Consider the following 25,309-nt stretch of genomic DNA (forward strand, 5'->3'; position numbering starts at 1 on the left):
GAGGCTCGACTGCCACACTCAGCTTTTTATACAGACTTCTCACCTGGAACATTCGGGTTGTCAGGCGAGGCATATGTTGTAACAACAGTGGTGGCCTGACGGCTTGGTCAGGAATTCATCGTTATAACTACCTGCTTCTATATCACTAATGCCATGTAAGGAGGCAGACCAGACTTTTTCATCGCCCTCTGTCGCCTTCTCATACCACTTCTTCCAACCTTTGGTGAGATCAGAAACCCTAACTTAGGTCACTGTCCCTTACCATTCACCTTCTGTCTCACTTGCCCATTCTGTCCGAATGAGTAGTCAGTAAACTCCCTGGGGTGGTGACAATCTGAGTTAGGTCATGGGAGAGGCTGAATGCAATACGGTGCTCCATAAATTATTAACTGCTACAATCGTATAAGCGGGAGCTCTGAGTAACTGGAGAGAGAGGGCAGAAAAGTAAACACACACATGCACACACACGCGCGCACACACATGCGCACATACATGCACACAATGAGTTTTCTAAGTGCCTTTGATATCTGATTTTCTGTTTTGCTTTTTGATGAACTTGACTGCTTTTGCGCTTGTAAATGCGGCTGTTGCCAGCTTGGTCCTGGACGCTTGGGCAGGGGACCAGCCAAAAGAATGTTTCCTGTTTATGGAAGCCACAAGGAAAATACGGGTCCTTCCAAGGCCCTGATGTGACTGCAGTGATGGCGGACGGCAGCCAGGTTGGTGGGAAGGAAGGACATGCTGATGCAGAAATGTCTGAGGTCAGGGAGCCCCTTTGTGTGTGCAAGGCCTTCCGCATGGCGTCCCCAATGTGTCCTCACCCCCTCACTGGCATAGCCTGGGGAATGGAGGTCAGGGAATACTATTTTGAGTCCTTAGAGAGGGACAGGAGGCTGCTCGATAGATCAGCCAGCTATCTGGATGCAGGATGCAGGAACAAAAGCATCGCCGAGGCTGTGCTAAACACAGATGCTGTGCTTTGACCTTCACTCCCGTTCTCGCTTCACTCCTGGGCGTTTTATCTTGGCCAAAACCACACCGGGAGGAAGCTACTGAGACAAAGAGGTGACTGCGGAGCCAATTTCTATTTCTAGCCTGTGGTTGACCCTGGCAAGTAACCCTGAGCAGGTCACGAACCCCTCTCTATGGTGATTAGACTGGATTTCAACCTATGTCAAGGAACTCCTGTGAAAATTGATAAGTTGAGATTTTTTAAGTGCTTCGAGATCTTAGAAGAGATATACAAACAATATCCCTGTGTTCTGGGCCAGCATTATGGGCTGTCCCTGAAATCTCTCCATGCTCTGGCCGAGCTCTCTCCTTTACCCGGTGAGCAAGCTTAGCAGAAGCAATCACACAGCTACCATTTAATACATGTCGACTGTGTGCTGGGCACTTTCATTCAGTGCTCACAGCCACCTTATGAGGTCCATACAGTTGAAGTAATGGAAGTCCAGAGAGGTTAAGTAGTTTTCTCAAGGTCACACAGTCAATAAGCCAGAGCCATATCTGAACTCTGGCCTGCTGAGTTCTGGGGTCTGCCGTTATCCGTGACACTGGAGTGTCTTTAATAAGTAGGTAATTCGCCATCAGTGAGCACTTGCTGTATGATCTGCACGTGCTGGCTGGTATGAGATATGAAACTGTATAAACAGAGAGGAGACAGGCAAAGGTTGGCTGCTAAATGGGTGACACCAGAGTGCTTTCGGAGCTCTGAGGAAAGAGGGATCGTGTGGCTGTGCTTTTAGGAAAGACTTCATGGGGAGAATGAGGCTTGAAGGCTCTGGTTTTTTTTTTTTTTTTTTTTTTGCTTTCAAAACAGAGTTAGAACATTCATCCTCTCTGGAATCGCAGTGTCTGGAAAGATACTCACGCTGGATGGTTGTGGGAAGAGGGGCATGAAGGAGGGACTGTTTCAAGGTCAGATCTGGGACGTGCCGCATATATATGCCATCTGGAGCTGATTCTTAATGCATGTGGCTCTCGAAGCCTCCGTGATGCTTTGTAATAAGGAAACTACACGTGTCGTGCACCTTAAGCATGTTATATATCAATTAGATTTCAATGAAAAAGAGAAACCTGTCTGTCTCCCAAATGCTTTTGGCTGTAGAACACTGTTTTTTTGTTTTGTTTTGTTTTAGAACTTGCGTCTCTAATTCAGACTTCCAGTTTGGGGAACTACTGATGTAAAAAAAAGACCTCATTGGCAATAGAAGTAGTTTACAATCATCAAGCAACTTAACATTAGACTTCCTGAGCATCCGAAGTAACCTCCGCCCTTACAGAGCCGGCTTTCATCCCTTACCACTCTTGACATTTGGATTTTTTCCCCCTGTGTATATCATGTCAATACCTTAGCCACGCTAAAAATATCTCAAATGCAAATCTGTGGCTGGTATTATCTTTTTATGTGCCATGGCTCCTGGCCCATACCTTGTCTAAAGAAGCTCAGTAAACATGCTGGTTTAAAAACAGAAAGCAGAGGGAAGAAAATGAAGAAGAAAATATCCACACTTGAAATGATAGCAATTATGGGCAATTTGCAACTGATTACTTCATTAATTGCAACTCATCAGTCAGTACTCTTTGAGCGACTAGTAAATTATTTAAAATGCAAAATGATGTAAATTTTTGTCTTGGACTTGGTCTGAGCTAGATCGGCAGTTAGAGGGAGCAGCTTTGGGGCCTGACCTCTAAAATACATCTTCCTTTACTAGCTCGGGCCACTTTCTGCTGAACTGGGGGTGCCTGGTGTGGCTCCAGCCACTAGACTTAGAGTCTGATTAAGCCTGAGTAACCCCTGGGTCAGCATGACTGAAGATGCCAACTGAATAGCTCCTTCTGATGCCACTGTTTGGGAAACAACTAACCCAAGGTGCGTGGGGAGATGACACCTCAGAGGGGTCATCATCAAATGGTTAGGAAGAGGGATAAGAGAGGTCTCCTGAAGGAGGTGGAGCCCTTGCCCAGGATAAAGATCTCTCTTAATGTCGGTAGCTGGGCAATGGAAAATTCTGGCTCCGGTGTGTGTATCGTGGGGCGGGGATTCGTCTTGTTTCTTCATTTCGTTCCTCTGGGTTGAGTTCCCGCTGTGGGTCTTGCAGGCATTTTGTCTTCAGTATCAAGATCACTTAGTCTCCTCAGTGGGCCAGAGACTCCTGCAGATTCCTGTCCCCCCACCCAGCAAGGCCAGGCTGCCCACCTGCGCGGACAGCAGGAGTTGGGTGGGGGCTCAGGGAGAAGCCCGTGGAGCCCAGCCAGGTGCCTGCGGCCGCCTCCCCTCCAAGCGGGTCCAGTTCATGCAGCTATTTAGAAAAGACTGAAAGGAGAGGGTGGAGAGACTCAAAGCCTTGAAATTGGATCTGTGATTGTTTTTTTTTTTTTGCTAAAACCAACTGCATCCCCGCCCACCACCTGGCCTGCCCGTGCCCTTCAAGTCAGGGCTGCAGTGACCCCAGAGGTGTTGCCTCGGAGGTGGGGCTGGCTTAGCACATCGAGGCTCCATGCTCTTTGCCTCAGAAGCCCTCAAAGAGCAGTCTGGAGTCAGCGTGGTCCCGGTGACTTCCTCCCCTGCTGGCTTGTGCTGTGAATCTGTGTGAGCCCTCCATGGCCATGGTAGTTTCCTTTAAGCGCCCACGGATTCCCACAGGGCTTTGCACAAGGTGGGCCTCCAGCGAATGTTGCTGACAGGCTTGGGGAGGAGGTGGGAGTCAGGAATTTGTTTTTGAATCCAGGGGCAAGTGTCAGAATCCTCATCTCTATCCTTAATTTCTCTGATGCCTGCTAAGGAGCCAGGGTGTGCAGAGCTGTCACTCCCTGCTCTTGGCGGTGTTGCCAACTGTCACACCCACCCACCGGGGCAGAGGAAAGCTGCCCTCAGCAGGGTGTGTGTGGATGGCGAGACTTCGGTCCCGCCCATCTAGCCACAGGCTCTCTTTCTTGAGATTCTTTTCATCACCTGCCCCTCCTGATCATCTGGTCACCCTCACTGTTCTCCATCCTGAAGGGTGGTGGCAGCCTCTCCCCCGAATTAAAGCTTGAAGCCAAGGGGCAGGCGACAGGGTTCGAACAGAACCATCAGTTAGCTCAGTGGGGCTGGCTCCTGCTCCCAGGCACCCCACGGTGATTTGCAATCAGCTCTTACAGCCCTTGAGCTTCCAGAGACTTCCCAGGCTGAGCAAACATGTTTGACCAGTATCTCATCACGGAGTTCCAGCGGTTTAACCTTGGTAGTGAGTGAGGTTTACTGGGTGTCATCCTCACAGTCCCTTGGTTCCTAGGAGGCAACGTTTGCTGTGATCTTCCTACGTGGCCACCACTGTGCCACATGCTTCCCATGCACTGTCTCGTCTAATCCTCACGACTCTACAAAGAAGCTTCGGTTATCATCTCGGTTTCAGTGATGAGCTAACTGAGAGTGGAGAGGGCAAATAGCTTGTCTAAGATTATACAGCCCGTACGTGGCAGAGCTAAGCGTCTGAGTAAGGCACCAGTCTTAACGACCACACCATTGTCTCACGTTTGTGGTTACTTTCCTTTGTCCTGGATTAAAGTCTCTACATTTTTCCAAATCTGGGCCATGTGTATAATGATCTAGCACAGGGGTCAGCTAACTGCAGCCTAGGGACAAAATCTAGCTAGAGCCTGCTTTTACAAACCTCTCTAAGAATGGTTTTTACATCTTCTTCTTTTGTTGTTTTTTCCTCTATTTTTTTTAATTTTATTTTACATGTTTAAAGAGTCGTTAAACACAGACACACACACATGCACTAAATTGTACACTTAGAATGGTTAAGATAGTAACTTTTTTTTCTAGCTGAGGCTTTACATGCTTTTAAAAAAATTGTGGTAAAAACACATAAGAAAGAATTTTCCATCTTAACCATTTTGCAGTGTGTACAGTCTGGTAGTGTTAAATACATTCACATTGCTGTGAAGCAGATCTCCAGAACTTTTTCGTCCTGCAACACTGAAACTCTACACCTATTAAACAATTCTTTATCTCTTCTTCACCGCCGGCACCTGGCGACCACCATTCTACTTTCTGTTTCTATGAATCCGACTACTCTAGATAACTCATGTAAGTGGAATCTACAGTATTTGTCTTTTGGGGACTGGCTTATTTCACGTAGCACAATGCTCTCATGTTTCTTCCATGTCGTAGCATGTGACAAGATTTCTTTCCTTTTTAAGGCTGAAATCCATCGTATGAATAGAGCTCATATCCGTTTACTCATTGATGGGCATTTGGGTTGTTTCCACCTCTTGGCTGTAGTGAATAGTGCTGCTGTGGTCATGGGTGTGTAAACGTCTCTTAGAGACCCCGCTTCGGTTCTTTTGGATATATGTATACACAGAAGTGGGATTGCTGGATCTATTTTTAATTTTTGAGGAACTGCCATACTGTTTTCCACAGTAGTTGTGCCCATTGTTCAATCCTACCAACAGTGCCTACTGGTTCCAATTTTTCCACATCCTCATCAACCCTTTTTATTTTCTGTGTGTGTGTGTGTGTGTGTGTGCGCGCGCGCGTGTGTGTGTGTATGTGTGTTGATAGTGACCATCCTAATGGGCATGAGGTGATATCTCATTGTGGTTTTGCTTTTTATTTCTCTGATCATTAGTGATGTTGAGCATCATTTCATATGTTTGTTGGCCATTTGTATATTATCTTTGGAGAAATATCTATTCGAGTCCTTTGCCTATTTTTAAATTGGGTTTTTTGAGTTTGCATTGTTGAGTTGTAGGAGTTCTTTATATATTCTGGATATTAACCTCTTATCGGATACGTGACTTGCAAATATTTTCTCCCATTTCATAGATCGCCTTTTAAATCTGTCGATTATGCCCTTTGATGCGCGAAAGTTTTTAAGATTGATGTAGTCCCATTTGTCTATTTTTGCTTTCGTGGCTTGTGTTTTTGTATTGCATCCAAGAAATTCAACTGCAACTTTAATGTCATAAAGCTTTTCCCTATGTTTTCCTCTGGGAGTTTTATAATTTTGGGTTTTATGCTTAAGTTTTTAATTCGCTTTGAGTTCATTTCTCTCTCTATATATATAGTATAAGGTGAGGGTCCAACTTCATTCTTTTGTGTATAGATATCCAGTTTTCCCAACACCGTTTTTTGAAGAGACTTTTTTTCACTGAGAAGATGACAAATTTTATGTTATGTGTATTTTAACACCATGTTTTTAAAAAAGTAAACAAAACAAAACAAAGAATAATATGCAACAGAGATAGTATTCAGTCTGCAAAACCTAAAATGTTTACTGTTTACTATCTGGCCCTTCACAGAAAGGTTATTTTTATTTTTTTTTATTTTTTGCCTATAGCACCTGGTCTTCCTAGGTGGTCTCTCATCCAAGTACTAACCAAGTCCGACCCTGCTTAGCTTCCAAGCTGAGACAAGGTCGGGCGTGTTCAGGGCGGCGTGGCCGTAGACTACAGTTTGTTGACACCCGAGCTTGCACGCAGCAGCATCCTACTGCACCGATGCTGTTGGTATTGACCGTAAGTCCCACCCAGCAGGAAGCCAGCCGTTTTCTAGTTCTCTGATTCTCTTTGGACCATGCCTCTTCCAAGAGTGCACCTAACAATTGAAAACTCGATGTATTCGTTCTGTGCATGAAGATAGAGGGGCCAGTGGAGATTTTACAATCTTTGCCTGCAATCTCGGGCCAGTTGCCTGAGGCCTGTTTCTTGACTTTTCTGGTTGTGAAATGAGGGTGGGAATGGAAGGAAATGAAGGAGGGGATCGGACCAAGGCTCACCGGGGACATTCATGGGGAGCTCTGGAGCCTTTTTAGAACAAAGAGCCAATAGGAATGACGACATTATCCTAGCAAGTCTTTAAGCTGCTGGTCTAAATGAGGAAGATAATCTGCTTAGGCTCACGGAAGTGTCTTCTCTGCTTTCACACTGGATGTGTGAATGTAGGATCAACAGAGCTATCTAATGTAATGTCTTTTCGTGTCTCACCTCTCTACCCAGGTGGGTCTCGTATTTCACTTGTACCTTCTCCGAGCGCTTGGAACCGTACTTAGCAGCACAGGGCGGCTCTTCATCCTTGTTTACTGCCTGACTCACATGTTACGGAAAGGCCCCGAATGGAAACAGGCCTTCAGGAAGAGTGTGTAAGGAAACGAGGGGCTTTTCTCTGCCCGCCCCCCCCCCCCCCCCCCCCCCCCAGCCTCCCAGAACAATCTTGAGGCCCAGAGAGCCCGTGTGAGCTAGCGGGAGTGCCCCACTATCTCAGGTGAGGGGTCCGGGGGTAGGGGTACTCCCTCCCCTCCCTTTCAGAAGCCAAACGCTTCGGCACTCACTGCATTTTCGGCACTCAACCCTCTTTAGTGCTCCAGGGGACATCAGGAGGGTTAATTATTTCTCAGGGCTGACTCAGACAGCATTTTTCTGCCAAAGAATTCTGTCAGCCAAGCTCGGTCCCGCTGTTACCCCCAGGTGAGGGAGCCGTCCTCAGCCCCGTGGGCAGGGAGGCCCAAAGCCCCGCAGCTCGCAGCAGCTCCGGGTGGGGTCCAGACCCGATCGCCCAGGGCGGGGCTGCTTGCCGGGAGCGGGGATGCTGCTGGGCGTGCGTGAGAAGCGCGTTCCAGAACGCTCTCACCAGGAGCTGCCTTTCAGCCGGTCCCTGCGGGGCCACGGCTTGCCTTTCGCGTTTTGTTGATTGGAGATTGTGTCCCTGAATGGAGTTGAATGTCCTTTTGAAATGATCTGTTCTTTTCCTCGCGTTTTAAAATTTCTCCTGCTTTCTCCATGTGGTTTAGACTGTCACTGTGTCCCTAACTGTTAGAGGTGGATAATGGGACATCCCGAGGACAGGGATGATCCTTAAACGCAGTCTGCCCTGTGAGGCCAAACTGGGGCGAGTGGTCGGTGAGGGGGGAGACTCCTGGGGGACCAGGCCTGGGAGACGGTTTCTCTCAGGTTGGTGGGATGGGAGGGGGACGAGCCCTGGCTTGTGGGGCGGGGCGTGACAACCAAAGCAAGGGATGCTGTGGAAGCAGGGGAGCTGGGAACCGTGGTCTGAAAGAAATCCTAGGAGTTGGGGTGGCTGGAGCGGGGCAGCGACTCAAAGAGGCTGAACTGTGCTTGAAAAATCTGGGGAAGAAGCCAGGTGGAGAGAAGGCAGCGTGAACAAGGCCAAGGACTCACTGCGCAGTCACCATCAGCTCCAATCTGCCCTCTGACCTCCCCGAGGGCGGGAAGATACACGTGGTACAGCGCAAACCCCCATCCCCCCGACTAACCCATGCTATGTTTATGGCTCCCTGAAGGGTCAAAGCTTTGCCTTCCTATGGAAAGGAGGGAGTATTGTACAAAAGGAGCCAGGTGAAGGTAGGGCTGTTCTTAAGTGAGAAGTGTTAACTATTCTAGGTAATTCCATTTCCTCTAAGAACCCAGAAACTGTAGTAAATCGCAGAGTTACAGTTCTGTCCTATTTCCGCCCCAGGCCCCACAAAACAACAGAAAACCCAACAGCCATGTTTTTTAAGAATCAATAAATATTTATAGAATGCCTACTGCATACAAAGAAATATTTCACATATCATATCATTAATCTTCTCGATAACCTTGTGATCTATTTACCGATAAACAAACAAGACTCAGAGAGACTAAAAGATAGCCAGGAACCACAGGACCAGAGGGGCCAGTGAACCCAGCCTGTCGACGCTGAGAAGACAGTAGAACTTGGCAACTAGTGAACAATGCCTCCTTGAACACCTGAATGTGTCTACCGGGCTCCAAGATCAGGGCACGTCATTGCTCCTGAACCACGTCCAGGGCCCGGAACACAGGTAGGTCATGCCTACAAATATGCCCCAGGAGTGTTTTCTAAGATTCTATTCTTATTCTCTGTCCTGTGCTCTCTCCCCACGACCCCAGCTGCCATCCTGTCCCCTTTCCATTTCCAAGAAGGCATAGAATGGAGAGTTTAATTTCATTAGTTGACTTACCAAGTATTTGAGCTTATTATCATGGTGGCAAGCATTATTCTGGATGCTGGAGGTAAGAGAGTGAATAGAACAGACTAAAATCTCTGTCCTTACAGAGCTTACATTCTAGCTAGGGCATAGATATTTGTCTGAGAAATCAGGTTCTGACTGAGACATGTCAGTCCACGCATGGATCAGGGAGGACTTGGGGGAGAAAGGTAAGATTCTGGGACTCCTTGGACTGCAACAGACACGTGCTGGGTTGTCTGCCAACCCCCGCTCCCCAACATTGCCCACTCCCTTCTCCGTGGTTACAGGTGTGAGCTCCGCAGCTCCATCTACCTGCTGTGACCCCCTTCCTTGGCCATGGTTTTCATCCCAGGATGGGCTTCTAGACCAAGCTGAGCTAGTTAGCGTCTTTGTCACAGGACCTGGACTCAATTTAGTCTGGGCCGATCTCTTAAACACATAAAAAACCGAGAGCTAAGGCATGGCATTTTGTTTAGTTTTTATTATTTTATTGCCATGTGGACTGGAGAGCATTAAAGTCCATCACAGAGCAAGTGGACATAGACCAGGAATGAGACATGGCAAGACGCTCGTGATACCTTTTAGTCCCAGATTTTGGCGTTGTCCCGGGGCACAGCTACTTTCCCGCCAGTGGTGCAAAAACAAAACCTCTACCCATTTCGGTGACATACCCTCTGTGATTAATCTGGCCGACTTGGTTTCTGTTGCTTACAACCAATTCAGTCTCATCTTTAATGTAAACAAAAACTTTGAACTTCTGTTCGAGGCAGAGGCACAGACCTAGAGCTGCCTCCATATCCTCAGCTCTGGGAGTGACAATCAAACTGGGTTCCTAGAGACCATTGATCACTGGAGATGCTCTCTGCCCCGCACCACCTCTCTTACAAGGCCAAGGCCTAAAAGCACAGTGAATGTGCAAATTTATTTGGATACAACCAGAGTAGGCCCTTCCCCCAGATCCACTCTCAATATAGGATCAGACTTCCTTATCCACATTCATTTTTTTCCCTCTTACTCTACGCCCTAGAAAGGAGTAAAGATTGTGGTAAAAGAAAAAGAAGTAAAAAAGATGAACTGTCTTCTATACTGTGGGTAGAGAAATGCAGTGGCTGTCAGTATCGGTCACTACAAGATCATTGCAAGCTTAGCAAGAATCAGCTGCCGAGTCATGGCCTGTGGAAAGACAGTGCGGTCCACTGAGAGGGTTTGTGTATCGGCAATAGGAAGCTCCTCATTTGACTCCCGTTACTCTATACCTGACGGCTCCCACTTGTCCCATAGGCCCCAGGTTTTCCTGAGAAGCCTTCACCAAGGTTAGGTTAGGGAACTCCTGTCTGTCATAGCACTTCCTTACAATACACATCTCATTCTGTTTAAATTGTCTGTAAGTTTTCTAAGAATAGAGACCATGCATCCGACTCGGCACCTGGCACGTGGTAGATGTTTCATGTCTATTACTTCAACAAAGGACCGAGTTCGGGCATTAATTTAGTCGATTAATAATTTCTTTCTTAAAGAATCTCCATACCTAAACTTTTACAGATGACCGTATCCTCTGTGCTTCATCAGACTTGCAAAGCAGACTTAGGTATGTGTGTGTAGGAGACAGAGTAGATAGGGCTCAGGTGCCCTTGGCTAGCTAGAAATTCCAGGAACTTCTATCAGTTAGGATCTATCAGTTAGGATTGAGCAAGACTATATACAACAGAAAGCAAGGGTTCATTTTTTCATGTAGAAGAAGAACAGAGGTATTCATCCGGGCAGGCATGGTGGCTCCAGGAAGTTATCAGGGACCCCAAGCTGCTCTGGCTTTCTCCAGCACCAGCCTTAGGACTGGCTTCCATCTCCAAGGTCACCTCAGGGTCCCAAAGCGCTGTGCTAGCCGTCACATCCACAATCCAGGCAGTGGGACAGGAAGAGAAGTGTAAATAGGCAGCAAAAGCAAACTTCTCGAAAACGGCATATATAGCATCCCCTTATATCTCACTGGCCAGGAAAGCTCGGAAATGTAGTCGTTAGCTGGGCACATTACTGCCCCCAATGAACTTGGAGTTTTATGACGCCGGGGGAAGAAGAGAACAGATATTATGCAATAGATCCCTAGGCAGCTCTACATCTCAGCTCCCTCCCTGCGGTAGAGGGTCTAGTAATCGACACCTCTATCCCTACATTGAGATCTAAGAGAAGCACCAAAAGGGGCATCTCTCATGCGGTTTTTAGTTTGCACTCGTCGCTCGCCCTCGCTGCAAGATGGGACCACGTGAAGCCTTCACGGCAAACAAGAAGGACTCTAGCAAGCGGGCATCTCTTACGAGTCTGGACGGTTAAGCCGAAGTGGGTACTGACAATAACGCCGGACGGTTAAGCCGAAGTGGGTACTGACAATAACGCCGGACGGAACGCCGGGGGCCCCGCTGTAGAATTAACAGCCTGGATGCTCCGCGCGTCGGAGCCGCAGCTCGTCGGCCTGCGCGCTGGTCTCCGGGACTAGGAAGAGAAAGAGCGACCCCTCTCCCTTCCCCCTCACCCCCCAAGGCAGATGGTCCCCTACGGCCACACCGAGGGCACCTTCCCCATGATATGGCCGAAGCACCCATTGCCTCGGGTGTTCTCATCAGCGCTTTCTTAAACGGCAGCTCCGTTTTCTCTTACACTGGAAATGTCTCCGTGGAGAGCGACTATGCTGAAGGAAAAGTAGCAGAGGAACAACCAGCTCTGGCCCGACCCGGCCCGGGTCGTCCGTGTTGCCCTGCTCAGTCCCGAGAGTCCATTTCCTCAGGTGAGATCGGACTGGAAATGACGCCTACCTCACGGAGCTGCTCAGAGGATTAAACAAGATAATGTTGGTGGCTACGTTGAGCATAGTGCCTGGAGTACAAGAGACGCTCAGTAAAAGATAGTCATGTTTACATCTGAGAAAACAGAATGGACATAGATGGCCAAAGCCATTGTGAGGACTCAAGCCCGAAACAAAGCTTCCTCTGAAGTTAGAGAAATTTGCAACCCTGGCATCTTGGCTGGAATCCCAGGAAGGGATGGGCGCTTGACCCGGCAAAGGCTGAGACACCAGGCCCCGGCGGGCAGGGCCGCTCCCGGTGGGAGGGCAGGTCCATTCCCATCTTGTCCTAGGCACACGGCCCTATCTATCGATTCTGTGGTTCCGGTTGGGAAGGGAGGAAGCAAGACCAAATTTTATTCCATAAAGGCATTTACACCCGCTGTACTTGCTCTCTAGAGAGGCACCTGGCATTCATTGTCATTAGTGTTTCTTCACAAAACAATCTCAGAGATAGCTCATTCCTATTTTGTAAAGGCAGAACGTAGAAGAGCGTACGGCCAAGTAGCAAGAGTGAAGAGTTAATGACTCCCAAGTTTCTAGCCTGTGGCTTCACGAAGCAAACTCCTCAGTCATGCGCCTCCTGCTCAAATCAGTCCCTCTTAGTCACTGGAGAAATGCAGACGCGTAAATCTAGAGTACATGACTGTTTTCCTTCACGGCTTAAGACAAGAGGTGAAAAGTGACTTTTCCAACAAAATCACACGTGGGCGTGACTGCCGGCAACTCCTGGAGCAGGGCCATCGGAACTCTTCCAGGACAAACGTCACACTACAGGGCTCTGGAGGAGGGGAAGGGGATGCAGGGTAAAGAGCCATCTGCATGCACACCATGCTTCAGCACCTGAAAAAAATCATCACTGGAGTGTGGCACGTTGCAGCACGGAACCGAGGTGAATTCAGGGGTCACGCTCACATCGTACGTGCCGTGTGCCAGGCCCTCGTTGAAGATTTTACGTGTATTAGCTCGTTTCTTCTTTGCAATGACTCAGCGAGGTGAATAAGATCACTGTCCCCCTTTACAGAGGCTGGGACTTGAGCTCAGACAACTCCTGATTCCAGATTCTCCATTGTTTTCCCTGAGCCGCCTCTCAGGACAGCGTTCGCTGTGGGTCCCCTGAGCTGAGCGTGGGGCCCAGGACTCGTGCTCCTCACAGAGGTGGGCTGGCCTGCTCCCAGCCGTGGCCGGGCTGCCCCTCACCCGGGGACCTCACGCCTTTGATCACAGCAGTATCATAATCCATCCCGGCTACCAAGAGGAGAAAGACTCTTGGGCACGTGTCCTCCTGGACGGGTCAGTTTTCACAGGACAGGACGTTTAGCGGGCTTGTCTCCAGCCATGCCAAGGTCATGGTGAACCTCCTGGGCTCGAGGGGTGAGAGGAATGAGTGGGAACAGGCTGCATGCTTTTCTGCCCTTGCTAGAGCCACGGGACACGTGAGATCCCCCCTAAAGCTCAGGCCTGACTTCACGCCTTCCTCACCCTGGGGACGGGGTCGATCAGTTCCCAAGAACCATTTCATTGCGTTTTGATTCCAATACTAAAGTGGGTCCCCGTGCCCACTGAGGCAGAGCCCCTCACCTCTCTTTCAGAAAAATCCTGACTTCCAACTATCTGGGGTTATTTAGCTGACAGGGGTGTGCGGACAAAGAAACCGCTGACCTGGAGCCTTCGGAAAAATTTTGAGGGGTCACGTGTCTGTATCTGACGTACGTTCATCACTTCTGGGGGAAAACCTGGCTAGTCACCACCATCTACTGTCAGTTTTCAAGACAGGCCTCAGCAAGCAAGCAAATGGCTTGGGGGAGGCGTCCTTAGTCAGCGGGGAAAGTAAAGCTGACGTGCCATCTGACCTAAGTAAGGCGTGCGTCACACTCTTTCTGTCTTCTGGCATGCTCCGGGTCTTTCCAAGGCCTTTTCTCAACCAGGTGCTTTAGGTGATATAGAGGACAAACAGGGTGAGGTCTGAGAGCCACCGAGCAGAGCTGGCAGTGGTCACTTAGCCTCCCTAATGTCACACCCACTGGCTCCCAAGTCCAGGCATAGGTGCCTGCCCCTCCCATTGGGATTTTGCCCAATATTTTGTAACAATTTAAAACAGCCATTGAATGCCAGATGACAAAATTTCCCTTGGAGATTGAGAATTGCGATCTGGATGATGGCAGAATTCTGGAAGAATTGGAACAGATTTGCTTCCCAGGGGCTGCCAGGGTGAGATCAGCTCCAGGTCCCCACCCCGGCTCAGCTGAAGGACCTCTACTTGTCTTTGTTTTATATATTGAGGTTGGGTACAGATTTCATTTGAAAGAGTTCTATTTTTTAAAAAATGTTGACAAAGTTCCGACCTGCGTTATCTTTATCCTATCTATTAATAACTAGATGAAGTTTTGAGAAAAGGGAAGAGAGAGAGACAGAGACAGAGAGAGAGAGAGAGACAGAGAGAGAGAGAGAGAGAGAGAGAGAGAGAGAAAGAAGTAGTTATTTCTTGGGTATGAGAAAAGGCTACAAATACAAAAGTCATTTGGGCCTCAGTGGGACATCTGCGAAGGTGTCTCCAAAGCAGCGACGGCATCTGCTGGGTTCTAGAAGAGACACATTCTGGACTAATGGACTCCTCGAGCTCTCTTCTCGAGGAATAGGAAGATCACAATTTGAAATATTAATCCAAGATCATAATCACATAAAAAGATTCCTACATCATCCAGAGCTAAAAAGTATGAAATTAAGTCATGAATTGCCTTCACACGCGGGAAGATACTTCCAGGCTCTTCCAGAGCTGAGGACACCACCAGATGCTGCTTCAGAATCAAGCTCAAGAACAAACAGGCGCTGATAAGGCTGATTTGCCCTTTTCTCTTTTTTTCCTGGGCATCTTTGGAGAGCCAAAAGGGAGCAGCTCAACCATTGTGGTGGTGGCCTCTTTCAGAGTGAAATGTGAGGCCAGGGCTCCAACCTGCCGCCGTCCCTCGAGTTCCCAGGAAAGCTTTTGTGCTGTAACCTGGATGCCCGTCCAAATCGCCTTGGCTGATCCCGTCCCTGGCTCTGCCTCCCCAAGGGTCTCGCCGCTATCGATTGACTGCTAACATTTCCTTTCACTGCCTTTTTCAAGCTGCTGGGTGAGCTCCCCAGGGTTCATTCACCCCGGGGCTGGCAGCTTTTCGGCAGTGTGGGAAGGGTATGTGTTTGCAAATCGGCGTAGTGGGGCAGAGTGATTTAGAAGCCATTTCATTTTTTTTTTTTTCAGTTCATCAAACTCCTACTCACTGGGAAACTAAACCCGCGACATGAAACCTTGCCGGAGTTGTGACACTCTATTGTCACTCATTTTATTTCATCAAACACCCACCCCTCTTAAAAATGCCATGAGGCATGTATTTATTTTTAAGATTAAGGGGAATTAAAATTGGAAAATTACTTGAGAATTTTCTGGCACTCTAGCAAAGAGATTTATCCGAGGTGTTTGGAAATCGGGACCAGAACCCTACACGGGGAACGTGTCCGACCATACTGAGAAGTAGGAGGGATTTTTCTTTGCCGTCCACCCCGCTCCAACCACACCGTTCATGTCCTCTGTGGACGCCCCCTCCCCTGGCACCAGCACCCTCTTGCTTCCCCGTACATTCCTTCATGGTACCTCGCATAGGACCGGCCCTTACCAACCCTCACGTCCCCTGCTCTGGACCTGTCCCTTCCAACGCTCCTAGTAACAGTTATCCAATGCCAGCTCCTCTGCAGGTGGCTCTTATAGGCTTGTTGTCGCTTTGGAAAGAAGCTAAGACCTTCTAAGTTCCCTTCCGGTGTGAGAATTTTAGTAGGGTTAACTGCGATAAAAATCAAGCCCTCCCAGAGATGTTTGTAATTTAACTAGATTTATATTGTACGCAATTTAAATGGACTTTAAATACATTTAATGGGATTTGAATAATTTGTAAATAAACTAATTAAATACCCGAAAGAATTCATTTCCACTGAAATTTCAACAGGCTACAGAAATGGCTGGAAGATAGTCGGGGGATAGTCCATTTTGCCTTCTGATGTCCACAGAAGCTATACCAGCCTTTGCTTTTGGGATGGCATAAGGGCGCTGGATAAGAGTCAGGTGACCTGATTCTATTTCTGACTCAATCCAATTCGACCAATATTTACTAAGCACCCGGCACTGGGCTGGATCCTAGGAATCAATCCAAAGATGAACGAGGCATATTCTGTGTCCTCAGTGAACTCTTAGAATATTAGGAGGAAACTAATACCATGACGAATGCTTTCCCAGCAGCATAGAAAAAAATGCATTGAGCCTTCAAGAATGAGAAGGACTTCAGCAGACTGAGAAGAAGAGTGAGGACGATGGGTGGGGGGGCGGGGGGAAGGAAGCTCTGGAACGAAAGCTTGATGAGGCAGTTACCGAGGAGATTCAAAAACCTTGGACACAAGCAGGGAAGTGGCAGGGACGAAGCTGAATGGCAAGGCTGAGGCCAGATTCTGGAAGGGCTGTCAGTGCCTTACTCGGGGATGGAAATGTTCTTCCACAGACCGTGTGGAGCCATGAGATGTTTTCCGACCTTCATGGAAAGACACATTCAGGAGACGGCCAGCTTCTCACAGGCAGAAGGCAGTGGAGGTTTCACCCAGGGCTGTGAGGGTGGCAGGGAGGGGACGGACAGGAGAGATGCTCAGAGGTAGAATAGATGCAAACGATGGGTGGCTTAGATGTTGGAGGTCAGGGAGAGGGAGAGGTCGTGAGTTTTCATGCATGGCTGCGTGGTGGCGGTGGTGCCAGTAATTGAAGATAAGAAAGAGCAAGAGCTCATGGGAAATAATACTGAGCTGGGTTTGGGGCCCGTTGGGTTGTTAAGAGACTGGAGCGTGAAGCGAAGGTGGTTGTCGATGTTCCCACAGAATTCTTCTGTTAACTGGTCATCGCCTGAGAGCTACATGGAGCCAGAGGAGAGAGCCGAGGGAGGGGAGTTGGTGCAGCAGTGATGGATGGCATGAGGGTCTGGGCTACCAGCTCATGCAGATCACTTATGCCCCTCAGCCCTGCTTGTGGTCAATCCCAGATGTACCATTTCGACCTGCTGATGGGACCATCTGACCTTATGTTTCCATAACCTTTACAGTTCTGGCTGTCTGGTCACTCGATGTTCCATGGTCAGGTGCTCTGTTAGGGCCTAATAGCCTGCCAGGAGCTTCCTGGAAGGGTATTGAATTCTCTGCTGCAGTTGGCATGGCCTTGCTCTAGAACCCTGGGGGTCTGCATTGCGTTTCTCCCGCTGAGGCTTGTCATAAATTCCACATGACGCCCTCTCCCACCGCCGATACCTCTAGTAACAGAGGGTCCGCCAGAAGATGTGGGCCACGTGGCAGGACTGCTCGCACGGCAGCCCGGACATTCTCTGCAGAGCCCTTTTCTGCTCTCGGCTCTGCTTAAAGTTGACAAGGTTTTACATACCTGGTATGTGGGCTGAAGTCATATGCCCAAATTTGGAATACGCTGTCTCAAGAACTCAAAGGTGCCTTCTAGGTGTTGAGCTTCCTTCTTTGTGAGGGGAAGCGGAAGAGCCAATAATTTATCCTCTCCTTTGGGGGATGTCTCAGCATGCTCTAGACTACCGGACCCCTAAACTTGTTACTGACATGGCAGACCTCTGAATCGTCATGGGGCTTTTCCTCCCACTCTCTGGACCGCATGCATCATGGAGGTCCCCAATGCCCTAATCACTTCTTGCTCAGCTGGTCCCATTAGCATGATGTCATCAATATGCAGCCAGACCAGTTCTCTTGGGATTATATTATACCAAGAGCGGGAGCATTACCACAGCCTCGGTGCGGGACTGCAAGCGTGTATGTCTCTGTTCCAAGTGAATCAACTGTTCTTCTCTCTTTGTTAGACGGAATAGAAAAGAAAGCACTCGTTGGCTCAGCGGCCACGTGCTATGTACCTGAGGATATGCTGATTTGCTCTAACGAAGATATCACATCTGGCATAGCAGCTGCCAAGGGGGCTGCTGTTTGGTGGACCACAGTAATCTATTTTCGTCTTCCAGGATCTGTCTGACCAGGGTGATTCATGGAGACTTGATAGGGACCACCAGCCCTATACCCCTTAGGATTCTGAATTACATTTGTAATTACTTTCTATACATGGCTGTCATCCTGCCTATTGGTTTTGATTTACTGTCTTGGCTCATAAGTGGTGTAAGAAAGGGAGTTTCAAAGGCTTTTCCATTTAATAGCTTTTACTCCAGAGGCTAAGAAACCAAGAAACGTCCATTCTAATTATATATTCAAGAACTGGGGAGATGACCACCTGGTGGGCCCGTGGATTCAGTGGGCACGTGGGGGCCACGCCTAGGCCAGCCTCCACTTGCTAACCGGCCCCATATGTACCTACTCTAACAGAGGTCTCACGATGATACTTCGGGTCTCAGAGGCTCAACTCAGACCTCACGCCCAACAGTCCTTGAAAGAGCATTCCCTTTCCTCAGTATGTGGCTACCCAAATAAATGGCCACGGTTCCCTTTAGGGAAAGGCTTGAGAAATGCCGGCCATGTATATCATCGTGGCGTCACAGGGTACTTCCTACTGGGACCTGACCTCTTCTTCGGTCCATGGATTCTGGATCCGAGAACTAGTTTCTTTCCGGAAACTGAACAAGGAAGCATGACATTTTATTGGCGTGGCTGTTCTTGGCTTACTGATCATTTATTCTTGATTTTGTTGTTGTACAGACTGAGCAGGATCCTTTTGCTGTGTTCTGTCATCGTCTCCACAGCTCTCTGAGGGCCAGAGTCCCCGGCTGCCTCTCTATGGGGACTTTGCTGCTCATGTATCACACCTACTTGTACATTCTTTTCCACAAGAATATGATTCTGGTTCACTATTAGTGAAAGTTTTAACAATTTCAGTGCTACCTTGTGGTGGAACCTATCTGTACTCCAATCAATGGCATCAGCAGAGTCCTCACTGCCAGCTGGATGGTGGGTAATTTAATCTCCAAATCCCATTTCAGCATCTTCTTTCATGGACCACTGCTGGTACCAACAGTCATAGGCTGAATTCCCAGGGAAGCAGACAATAAGGCTGATATTAGTACAGAAGAAGTCCATTAGGATGTGCTCTTGATATCAGCACCTGTTGAAGGGAAAGGAAGTGGGCAGAACTGTGTACGAGGGGAAGTTGGTTGGGCCACAGTGCTGTGTTCTCAGTGAGGCCTCAGCCATGCCCATGGGAAGATTTAAAACTGGGGTGATCTTTTGGAGTAGTATCAAGTTGGGGCAAGGGGGCAGGCCTTTGAATCCCAATGTTAATCAGTCAGAGGGGCGGGCTGCCCCGGAAGCCAGAGTGATCTTGGATAAGGTGCCTTCTTCATCTAAGGCAATTCCCAAAAAGGATTGACACCTGAAGGCTGTCCACATTCCCAGCAGCTGGGGGAATAGCCTTCTGTTCTGAAGGGATATCTGGCCAGCATCAGAGTATCTGCTATGATTGTGATCAACAGATAAGTAGACTTGGCTTTTATATATACATATATGTCCTATATATCCTAGTGGATCATAGACCTAAACGTAAGAGCTAAACTATAAAACTCTTAGAAGAAAACAAATCTTCATGACCTTGGATTAGGTAATATTTTCTTAAATATGACATCGCAAGCACAAGAGATCCCCCGAAATAGATAAATTTGACTTCATCAATATTAAAAATGTTTCCGCTTCAAAAGATGCCAAGAAAGTGAAAAAAAAACCCAAGGAGTGGGGGAACCTATTTATAGATCACACATCTTATCTGATACCTGGAAAATATGAAGGACTCTTCAATTCAACAATAAAAAGATAACTCGATTTAAAAATGGGCATAGGATTTGAATTTCTTCAAAGAAGATCTACAGATGGCCAATAAGCATCTGAAAAGATACTCAACAACATCATTAGTCACAAAAAAGATGCAAATCGAAGCCACACGAGGTACCACTTCACCCACTAAGATAGCGGTAATGATAACAAGGAACAAACACAAACATTGGGGAGAATGTGGAGAAATCAGAACCCTCCCACCCTGCTGGTGGGAATGTAAAATGAGGCTTTGGAAAACAATGTGGCAGTTCCTCAAAGAGTTAAACACCGAGTTACCATGTGGCCTGGAAATTCTACTCCTACATATACACCCAAGAAAGCTGAAAACTCATGTTTACACAAAAACTTTTGTTCACAGCAGCATTATTCCTAATATCCAAAAGGTGGAAACAACCCAAACATCCACCAATTGACAAATGGATAAACAAAATGGAGAAACTAATTTCACACACTGGAATATTATTAAGCCATCAAAAAGAATGAAATGCTAATACGTACTACGGCATGGATGAACCTTGAAAACATGCTGAGTGACAGAAGCCAGACGTGGGAGCCACATATGATATGGCTCCACTTACATGAAATATCCAGAATAGACAAGTTTATGGGGATGGAAAGCATATTAGCAGTTGCTAATGGACGGAGAAAAGGTTTAAAGATAGGGGTGGGGGCAATGGCAGGTGACTCCAAACTGGTTCAAGTTTCTTGAGGGGGGGGGTGGTAAAAAATGAGATCTAAAGTTGTATCAGTGGTGATGGTTCCAGACTCTGTGAATTTACTAAAACCAGTTAATCAGATAATTCAAAAGGGTGAATTTTATGGTATAAGAATCACATCTAAATAAAGCTTTTTTTTTTTTTTTTTTAAGGTAGATGACACAAAAAGCTGTCTCTTGACCTCGAGAATCGGAGGCTAGACCAGCTCAAAAAGACTTCATGGGAAGTCCCTGCAGGCTCACGGGGCATCCTGAGCCTTCTTGCTCACAGCGCAGGTACCCACGCCCCTGTGCCCCGCTTGACACACCAGGCCCTGTGCCCTCTATGACGATGCTCAAGGGCTTTCACAGCCAGAGTGAGCCAGCAGCCACGTGAGCTGCCAGCCGTGCTGAGCGACTTGTCTAAAAGGGCCGCAGCTCTGTTCGAATAACCGTCTAGGAGGCGTTTGTTCCGGTCCCTGCGAGGCCCCCTCCGCCACCCCGCTCTGCCCTCAGCCCCACCCCCCTTATCCTGAGGCCTCCGCCATCTGACCTTCCGAGGTCCCGCTGGCCTCTCTGTCCCCACAGGACCTCTGAGGTCAGCACCAAATCTGGTTGATCAGAATCACCACCGGAGGTGATTTTATGGGAAAACAGACTTCCTGAGGTTCAGCCCCTTCGAAATTCTGAGTCAGTCGGTTGGGGATGGTGGAGGGCTGGGATCCTCGGAGCTCCCCCAGGTGGTTTTGACGGATCGATCAGATCTGGAGACCTTTGATCCAGTTTCCCCCTCCCACCCAGTGCGGCAGCATTCCTGCCTGGTTTTGACTCAGCTTTTCCAAGGAGCATTCCCTGACTTGCCCGAGGTAGGTGCCTCACCCAAGAGCTTTGCAAAAACGCTGCGCTCATCACCATCCCCCAGTCTTAGTCCAGATCGGGGATTGTCATCGCCTGTTTAAACGTCTCACTCCCTCACTCGACTAAAAGCTCTTTGAAGAAAGGGTCTGTGCCTCGTGTAATGTTTTACCCGCCAATGACCCCGCTCCTAGTAAGGACTCCATACGTTTGTTGAATGAATGAACGAACATTACCAGAAATCTACTAATATAGTCATTATCTAAAGTGTAACGATTGCATTTGTAAAGCATCTGGTACAAAGAACTTGGCAGTGACAATATTTATTTGGATATTATCTAAAGGGAATAAGAATTTGATGGATGTATCGGCTCTGAAGACCTACGGGAAGTTAGCTGCCCTTTGGAGAGGCTGGTCCAGTTGTTCTTATAAGAGCATCATAAAGGACAATGGACCATTTCCTAGAAGGATTTGATGTATTTCCGAGGACTAAGAACCAGCTTTGAACTAGTCTTTATGCCAGAGAAAAGTAAAGTAGGAGCTGGTGATTTCTCCACCCCAAGAAGACTTAGAGTCATCCATTCATCCAGCCAAGGGCAGATTCACCTTTTGAGGGGCCTGAACCTTACAAAATTTTGGAGAGCATCTTTAAGAAAGATCTTTTTCTCTCTAACGCCCACAAACTTCCTGTGTCAGGAGACTAGGATATACTCATGTTTGTGACACCACACCTGACTGTCCTCACTCCTTTGTGATGTGCTGGGTGAGTCTTCACAGAGGATGGTAAGAGCGTTTCTGAAAGTCATTCCTGTGGTAGGACAGCTAATGATAACTGTGTGACTTAAATATGTCCCCCACATCCCATACATGTATTCCCAGTGTAACTTCCTCTTTGCTGGATCTCTAAATACCTATGGCCACTTCAATGTCACTTGACATGGGGGGCGGGTGATGACGGGAATGTTGGGATAGAAACAGAAGTCTTAAATAGTTTAAATATCTTACTTTTGAAATTTTTATAAAAATATGTAACCATGAGAGCACGTAGTAGGCCCCCTCCCAGAGCCTTAGAAAGCAGAAAGAATACAGCAATAGGCAAAATAATCTGTCTCTAACCTCATGGGACTTACATTCTAGTCTAGTTAAAATCCATATATTCTCCTGGCTTTGGAGGGCAGGGACGATGGATGTATTGGCTACCACTGCCTGACTCTCAATACATATTTGTGGAATGAATATTGATGGAATAAATGAAATATTTTGGAACTAAAAACTGTTACGCTACTGAGATTTGATACATCAAAAATAAACTTCAAAATAAATTACAAAGTTGATCCGATAGCCAACGAAAAATGGTAAGTCTGGTAATGACTTGGGTATTACAGCACAATTTCCCAGGACCCGGCAGGAACATTGTTCTGACATGTGTTAGCATCGGCAGGTTCCTCCTCCTTTTTGGAACTAAATTGGCACTCTGGCTAGTACACCTCCAAGGTCTGTAACACCTCCTCCCTGTCTGAAAGAGGGAGAGACAAGTGGAAACCAGTCCCCAGTCCTGGGTCCCGCCTCTTCTCTGATCCCTGGCTGCCAGGAGCTGCTGGAGCTGTGACCCTGTCAGGAGCTCATCTGTCGTACTGTTCACCACTCGGGGACCCTCTCCTTCCCCTCAGGCACCCTCCACTGCCACCTCTAGCCCATCTCCAACTTCACAGAGATAGAAGACACCAGATGACAATGCCCACAGTTCCCTGCCACCAAACTGCAAAGTTCCCTGCATCTGAATCCATCCTCTCCTCTTCCATTCCTGTAAAGATAGAAAAGTCCCAACTCCACCACTTACTAGCTCAGTGACATACAGCAATCAAGGCACTCGTGTGAGCCTCAGTTAAAAATTGGTACCCATTTAAAAATGGGGATAATGATAGTACTGATTTTATTGGAGTGTTGTGGCCGTTAAATGAGATGGTGGCCCGACGCAGTGCCTGCCACAAGAAAATTTCTGCAATCGTGAGTATAACTATTATCATTTCTGTCCAAGGCCTTCCTCGGTGTTCTGAATTCTATCCCATCTTGCATCCTCAGGAAATCCATTCTTATCAGTTATTCACTCTCCCTATTTCTTCAACCTTTGTTTTACAGGCTCCTACACGTCAACGTTTAAACAAATTCAATTTACTTCGATTCTTAAAAATGACAATGAAATTTAAAACTTTCCCTGACCTGTGTCCCCTCCATCTGTCGTTCTATTGTCTCCTTTACTCGATCCTCTCCAAAGAGCGGTCCGCTGTCACCGCCTGTCCTCCTCCCTTCCTTTAGCCAGTTCTACCAAGACCACGAGATCTCGCTGACGCTGGAGCCAACGACAGTCTGCCGTCTTCCCTGACTTCTCAGCAGCTTCCGATGTCGTCGATTGTCCCTTCTGTGAAATGCTTTTTCTTCCCTTGACTTCCATAATAACATCGCACCCTTTAGTCTTTAATGCCTATTTTTTGGAACCGCCCCCCTCCTCAGGCTCCTGTGCGAGCCCCTCTTCCTCTGTGGGTCCTTCAGCCTCTCCCTTCCCTAAGCGGTTGTGTTCTGTCCCATCCTGGCCTCAATCTCGTTCTCTTCTTCTTCCTTCCCTCTCTCCCTCGGTTCGTACCAATGACCGTGGCTTCCGTTATCGTCCAGTGCTGATGACCAATAATTCAGTGCCTCTAGCCCCGATCCCCCATCTGGGCTCCAGATGTAAACAGCCCTGTGCACTTAATTCTCCACAGGCCCCTCAAAGTCGACAAGTCCAAAATCAGCGCATCTTCCCACGTAGCTAGTTCTTCCTTCCGTTTTCTCGTTTCGGTGAACGGCACCACCCTCTACCCAGTCGCCCAAGCTGCAAACTTGAGAATCCGCTGTCATTTCTCCCTTATCCAATCAACTGACAGTTATGCCTCCTATAAATCCCCCAAATCTATTCACTTCTGTTTATTTCCACTGTCACTACTTGTAACTGGCCTTTTGGTTTCCAAACTCCCTCCTTCCCACAGGATAAAAACCAGACTCTGGAGCATGTTGGGGTGGGGTGGGGACAGATTCGGCCCCCTGTGATCTGCTCCCCCACTTCCTCCGCCTCCGTCTTTCCCCCTCGTCGCCACCACCTCTTCATCCAGCCACACTGCTCCACTTTTAATTTCCAAAAATGCCAGGTTCTTTCTTGCCTTTGGCCCTCTGATGCTGCCGCTCATTCCGACTGAACCAAGCTTTGCAGTTCTCTATTAAAATCGGAGCCATCTCCCCACAGCCCGCACACGTTGCCCTATCGTAGCATCCCCGGCACTGTCTCCTGACTACCTGTTTGCCTGTCTGTTCCCCTTCCAGTCTACCAGTCCTGGAGGAGGGGACAGAATCTCTTTCATATCCCTAAGGCTTTAGGTACGGTCTGGCACATGGTGGGTTCTGGGTACAAAACTGCTGAACGAATTAATGACCTTAATTCTTTCTCGGTCTATTGCACATCCACAGCAGTCACTGAAACAGGGTCCTTTGGAAGCACCTCTTTGCTGACATCCTAGCACCTACGACAAACATTCTTTCCACTCTTATCAAGCCTCGAACTCTGGGACGTGGGTAAAAAAAGTGGGGCAGTCTTCCCTAGCAGAGAACCTGAATTCTTGTTTTCCAAGATCAAATCTGCCAGCTCCCTGCCCTATCCATGTTCTTTATCACCTCTCGGCATTTCTGTGTCCCCCCCTCATCCACTTTTCCTTCCCTTCTGTCCCCAAACAGGAGGACCCCTCTCTCTAGCCAAGATTAACCCCTCTTTTGGGACAGCTGACCTCACGCCTTTTGGGGACTGTAATGTGCCAACTCTCTCCGCTCTCTCCACCTGCAAATGCCTCCTCCCTGGGGTCTCGTTCATGCTGCAAACACATATGCTCAGGTCTCTTCCATCCTGAAAACGTCTTCCCACTCCCTCCTTGTAGCTGCCCCTACTCACCTTTCTTTACTGACGAACTTTTAAAAAAAAGACTTTATCATCAAAAAGACAAGAAATAACAAATTTCGGTGAGAATGTGGAGAAAAGGGGACCCTGGAGCACTGTTGATGGGA

At 48.0% G+C, this 25,309-nt stretch overlaps 1 long non-coding RNA gene across 1 annotated transcript; it reads left to right on the forward strand.

Moving 5' to 3' along the window:
* The first annotated feature begins 7,198 nt into the window (after nt 1-7,198).
* Nucleotides 7,199-23,677, forward strand: LOC120619129 (uncharacterized). Its single transcript, XR_005657370.1, has 3 exons — nt 7,199-8,816; nt 20,543-20,665; nt 21,568-23,677. It is a non-coding gene; the product is annotated as an uncharacterized LOC120619129 (long non-coding RNA).
* Nucleotides 23,678-25,309: the final 1,632 nt, after the last annotated feature.

This window comes from Pteropus medius, unplaced genomic scaffold (genome assembly GCF_902729225.1).
Source record: "Pteropus medius unplaced genomic scaffold, Ma_sr-lr_union100, whole genome shotgun sequence".
NCBI classification, from domain to species: Eukaryota; Metazoa; Chordata; class Mammalia; order Chiroptera; family Pteropodidae; genus Pteropus; species Pteropus medius.